Source organism: Arachis ipaensis, chromosome B5 (genome assembly GCF_059453495.1).
Source record: "Arachis ipaensis isolate K30076 ecotype BB chromosome B5, ASM5945349v1, whole genome shotgun sequence".
Taxonomy (NCBI): domain Eukaryota; kingdom Viridiplantae; phylum Streptophyta; class Magnoliopsida; order Fabales; family Fabaceae; genus Arachis; species Arachis ipaensis.
In genome coordinates this window covers 63,724,684-63,730,898 of record NC_142440.1, presented here as the reverse complement: position 1 = coordinate 63,730,898, position 6,215 = coordinate 63,724,684, and the positions used below count along the sequence as shown (strand labels likewise).

At 40.4% G+C, this 6,215-nt stretch overlaps 1 pseudogene; it reads left to right on the top strand.

The window, feature by feature from the left end:
- The first annotated feature begins 1,970 nt into the window (after positions 1 to 1,970).
- Positions 1,971 to 6,215, top strand: part of LOC148564433 (uncharacterized) — a 60,666-nt pseudogene continuing 56,421 nt past the window's right edge.

The window sequence follows — 6,215 nt, the reverse complement described above, 5'->3', positions numbered from 1 at the left end:
TAGCATCCTGACTAAGTTTTACAAAATAACCATAGCCTGTTTCAAACCGACAATCTCCGTGGGATCGACCCTTACTCACGTAAGGTATTACTTAGACGACCCAGTGCACTTGCTGGTTAGTTGTGCGGAATTGCATAAGTGTGATTGTGATTTCGTGCACCAAGTTTTTGGCGCCGTTGCCGGGGATTGTTCGAGTTTGGACAACTGACGGTTTATTTTGTTGCTTAGATTAGGAAAAATTTTTCTTTTTGGTTTAGAGTCTTCCGTTTGAGTTTAGCTTTATATTTTAAGTTTGGTGTCAATTGCATAAGTTTATTTTTATTTCATTTTTTTGAATTATTAGTGTTCAAAGTATAAAAATTTTTAAGTTTGGTGTCCTCTGTGTTTTAGTTTTCTTAAAAATTTTTCAAAAGTTGCTTTTGGTGTTCATCTTAATATTCAAAGTTTTCCTGATTGTTTTCTTTGTTTTGATCTAAAAATTCTATGTTTGGTGTCATTTTATTGTTTTTCTCTTGCCTCATTAAATTCAAAAATATTTTTTCTCTTTATTTTAATTGATTTTCGAATTCTACCTTTAAAAATTCAGATTTTAATTTTAAAACTTCTTATTTTATCTTATCTTAGTTTTGGAATTTCAAAATTCAAATCTTTTTCAAAAATCATATCCAAGGTTTTTCAAATTTTCTTAATTAATCAATTATTCTAGTTGTCGAAATTTTTATTTTCCATTTATTTTATTTTTTTTATTCGGTTTCTTTTAATTAAATAAAATAAAAATATAAATATAATATATTTTCAATTCATATCAATTCCCTTTTCTCCATCATGGACATAAGTGGAAATGAACAGTCCAGAAGGACTCTGGGGTCATATGCTAACCCCATTACCGCTGCATATGGGAGTAGTATCTGTATACCTCCCGTCAAAGCTAGCAGTTTTGAGCTAAATCCTCAGCTCATTGTCATGGTGCAGCAAAATTGCCAGTATTCCGGTCTTCCACAGGAAGAACCTACTGAGTTTCTGGCACAGTTCTTGTAAATTGCTGACACAGTACGTGACAAGAAAGTAGATCAGGATGTCTACAGATTATTACTGTTTCCATTTGCTGTAAAAGATCAAGCTAAGAGGTGGTTAAAAAACTAACCCACAGCAAGCATAAGAACATGGAAACAGTTATCAGACAAATTCCTGAAATAATATTTCCCTCCAAAAAAGGATGACACAGCTAAGGCTGGACATCCAAGGCTTTAAACAAGAGGATGATGAATCCCTTTATAACGCCTGGGAGAGGTACAGAGGGATGCTAAGGAAATGCCCCTCTGAAATATTTTCAGAGTGGGTGCAGTTAGACATCTTCTACTACGGGCTTATAGAAAAAGCTCAAATATCTCTAGATCACTCAGCTGGTAGATCTATACATATGAGAAAAACAATTGAAGAGACTCAAGAGCTCATTGATACAGTTGCTAGAAATCAGCATCGGTACTTAAGCAGTGAGTCCTCCCCGAAAGAAGAGGCTAAAACAGTATCCACTGAACTTAGTCCTCAAGAACAAGTTGTTGAACTCAATCAGCAATTGCTTATTATAACAAAACAGTTCGCAAAATTCAAGGAGATGCTCCAAGATACTAAAAATGCTAACCACAATATGGAAGCACAATTGGATCAGGCAAGACAACAGCTATCTAAATTGATAACTGAAGAATGCCAAGCTGTTCAATTAAGGAGTAGGAAGACATTGAATAATTCAACTCAAGGTAGCAGAAAGCCAAGAAAGGAACAACTAACAGAGGATGACCAAACCACTGCTCAAAATCCCTCTGAGGACAGTAAGAGCCCAGAGAGGAATACTTCTGGTGTTCAAACGCTAGAAAAGGGTGAAAAATTAGCGTCAAACGCCCAGTGGATACTCACTACTGGCGTTCAAATGCCGAAAAGGGGGTGAAAAACTGGCGTTAAACGCCTATTCCATGCCCAGTTTTGGCGTTCAAACGCCAAAAATGGGTGGAAATTTGGCTTTAAACGCCCATCCAACCCCTAATCCTGGTGTTCAAACGAAAATGAGGGATCAGACACCTGCAAGTGCTGATTGTAACCCTCCTAAGAAGGCTTCTCTAACCACCTCTGTAGGAAATAAACCTGCAGCAACTAAGGGTGAGGAATACAAAGCCAATATGCCTTATCCTCAGAAACTCCGCCAAGCGAAATAGGATAAACAATTTGCCCGCTTTGTAGACTATCTCAGGACTCTTGAAATAAAGATCCCATTTGCAGAGGCACTTGAGCAAATACCCTCTTATGCTAAGTTCATGAAAGAGATCTTAAGTCATAAGAAGGATTGGAGAGAAACTGCAAAAGTTTTTCTCACTGAAGAATGCAGTGCAGTCATTCTGAAAAGCTTACCAGAGAAGGTTAAAGATCCCGAAAGCTTTATGATACCATGCACATTAGATGGTGCTTGTACTAAGACAGCTCTATGTGACCTTGGGGCAAGTATCAATCTAATACCTGCATCCACTATCAGAAAGCTTGGCTTGACTGAAGAAGTCAAACCAACCCGAATATGCCTCCAACTTACTAATGGCTCAATTAAATATCCATCAGGCATAATTGAGGACATGATTGTCAAGGTTGGGCCATTTGCCTTTTCCACTGACTTTGTAGTGCTAGAAATAGAGTCGCACAAGAGTGCAACTCTCATTCTAGGAAGACCCTTCCTAGCAACTGGACGAACTCTCATTGATGTACAAAAAGGAAAAGTGACCCTGAGAGTCAATGAGGATGAGTTCAAGTTAAATGCTGTCAAAGCTATGCAACATCCAGACACATCAAATGACTGCATGAGCATTGATATTATGGACTCCTTGGTGGAAGAGATCAATATGACTGAGAGTCTTGAATCAGAGCTAGAGGACATCTTTAAAGATGTTCAGCCTGATCTGGAGGAACCAGAGGAAACAGAAGAACCTCTGAAAATTCCTCAGGAAGAGGAGAGACCTCCTAAACCCGAGCTCAAACCACTACCACCATCCCTGAAATATGCATTTCTGGGAGAGGATGACACTTTTCCTGTGATCATAAGCTCTGCCTTAGAGCCACAGGAAGAGAAAGCACTACTTCAGGTGCTAAGGACACACAAGACAACTCTTGGGTGGTCTATAAGTGACCTTAAGGGCATTAGCCCAGCCAGATGCATGCACAAGATCCTATTGGAGGATGATGCCAAGCCAGTGGTTCAACCACAGAGGTAGTTAAATCCGGGCATGAAGGAAGTGGTGTAGAAAGAGGTTACTCAATTACTAGAGGCTGGGATTATCTATCCTATTTCTGATAGCCCCTGGGTGACCCCTGTCCAAGTCGTCCCAAAGAAGGGAGGAATGACAGTGATTCATAATGAAAAAAATGAACTGGTTCCTACAAGAATAGTTACAGGGTGGCGTATGTGTATTGACTACAAAAGGCTCAATACAGCTACCAGAAAGGATCATTTTCCTTTACCATTCATAGACCAGATGCTAGAGCGACTAGCAGGTCATGAATACTAATGCTTTTTGGATGGCTATTCAGGTTACAACCAAATTGCAGTAGATCCTCAAGACCAAGAGAAAACAGCATTCACGTGTCCATCTGGAGTATTTGCCTATAGAAGGATGCCATTTGGTCTGTGCAATGCACCTGCAACATTTCAGAGATGCATGCTCTCTATCTTCCCTGATATGGTGGAGAAATTTCTGAAAGTCTTCATGGATGACTTCTCAGTTTTTGGAGATTCATTCAGCTCCTGTCTTGATCATCTAGCACTTGTTCTGAAAAGGTGCCAAGAGACTAACCTAGTTTTAAACTAGGAAAAATGCCACTTTATGGTGACTGAAGGAATTGTCCTTGGGCATAAAATTTCAAACAAGGGAATAGAGGTGGATCAAGCTAAGGTCGAGGTAATTGAAAAATTACCACCACCTACCAATGTTAAGGCAATCAGAAGCTTTCTAGGACATGCAGGATTCTACAGGAGGTTTATAAAGGATTTTTAAAAAACCGCAAAACCTCTGAGTAATCTGCTAACTGCTAATGCACCATTTGTCTTTGACACAGAGTTTTTGCAGGCCTTCGAGACTCTGAAGGCTAAGCTGGTCACATCACCTGTTATTTCTGCACCAAACTGGACATTACCATTCGAGTTAATGTGTGATGCCAGTGATCATGCTATTGGTATAGTATTAGGACAAAGGCATAACAAGCTTCTACACGTCATATACTATGCCAGCCATGTTCTAAATGACGCGCAGAAGAATTACACAACCACAGAAGAAGAGCTGCTTGCAGTGGTCTATGCCATTGACAAGTTTAGATCCTATTTAGTAGGATCAAAAGTGATTGTGTACACTGACCACGCTGCTCTTAAATATCTACTCATGAGGCAGGATTCAAAACCCGGGCTCATAAGATGGGTGTTGCTTCTACAAGAGTTTGATATAGAAATAAGAGACAGAAAAGGGACAGAGAACCAGGTAGCTGATCACCTGTTCCGGATAGAACCAGTAGCAGGGGCATCCTTCCCTCCTACTGAGATCTCTGAGACCTTTCCGGATGAGCAACTCTTTGCCATTCAGGAAGTACCATGGTTTGCAGACATTGCAAACTATAAAGCTGTGAGATTCATACCCAAGGAGTACAGCAGGCAGCAAACGAAAAAATCAATTTCTGACGCAAAGTACTACTTGTGGGATGAGCCATATCTATTTAAAGATGTGCAGACGGAGTAATCTATAGATGTGTACCTAAAGAAGAGGCACAGAAGATCCTATGGCACTACCATGGATCATAATATGGAGGACATTTCGGAGGTAAGCGAACAGCCACTAAAGTCCTCCAATGTGGCTTCTACTGGCCTACTCTCTATAGAGATTCTCGAGAGTTTGTGCGTAACTGTGACAGTTGCCAGAGAGCTGATAACCTGCCTCATGGTTATGCCATGCCTCAACAAGAGATCTTAGAGATTGAGTTGTTTGATGTATGGGGTATTGACTTTATGGGGCCTTTCCCACCATCATACTCAAACACTTATATTCTGGTGGCAGTAGACTATGTATCTAAATGGGTAGAGGCAATTGTAACACCCACTAATGATACTAAGACAGTGCTGAAGTTCCTCCATAAGCATATCTTCAGTAGGTGGTGCAAGAAATTGTGATCTCCAGGCTCGAACAAATCCTGGTAATGGCTCCAAAGCTTGGTGCTCTGATCTTAATTCATAATTGTCACAACTTCGATACAACTAACCAGCAAGTGCACTGGGTCGTCCAAGTAATACCTTACGTGAGTAAGGGTCGAATCCCACGGAGATTGTTGGTATGAAGCAAGCTATGGTCACCTTGTAAATCTCAGTTAGGTAGATATAAATTGATAATGGAGTTTTTGAATAATAATTAATAAAATAGGGATAGAGGCACTTATGTAATTCATTGGTGAGAATTTCAGATAAGCGAATGGAGATGCTTTTCGTTCCTCTGAACCTCTGCTTTCCTGCTATCTTCATCCAGTCAGTCTTACTCCTTTCCATGGCTGGCTTTATGCAAGGGCATCACCGTTGTTAGTGGCTACATCCCCTCCTCTCAGTGAAAGATATGCTCACATGCTCTGTCACAGCACGGCCAATCATCTGTCGGTTCTCGATCATGCTGGAATAGGATTCACCCTCCTTTTGCGTCTGTCACTAACGCCCAGCACTCGCGAGTTTGAAGCTCGTCACAGTCATTCAATCATTGAATCCTACTCAGAATACCACAGACAAGGTTTAGACCTTCCGGATTCTCTTGAATGCCGCCATCATTCTAGCTTACGCCACGAAGATTCTGGTTAGGAGATCTAAGAGATATTCATTCTAGCTTTATTCATGTAGAACGGAAGTGTTTGTCAGGCACGCGTTCATAAGGGAGAAGGATGATGAGCGTCACACATAATCATCACCTTCATCACGTTCTTGGGTGCGAATGGATATCTTAGAAGAGAAATAAGAAGAATTGAATAGAAAACAGTAGTACTTTGCATTAATCTTTGAGGAACAGCAGAGCTCCACACCTTAATCTATGGAGTGTAGAAACTCTACCGTTGAAAATACATAAGTGAAAGGTCCAGGCATGGCCGAGATGGCCAGCCCCCTAAAACGTGATCAAAGGATCATAAGGTAATCCAAAGATGCCTAATACAATAGTAAG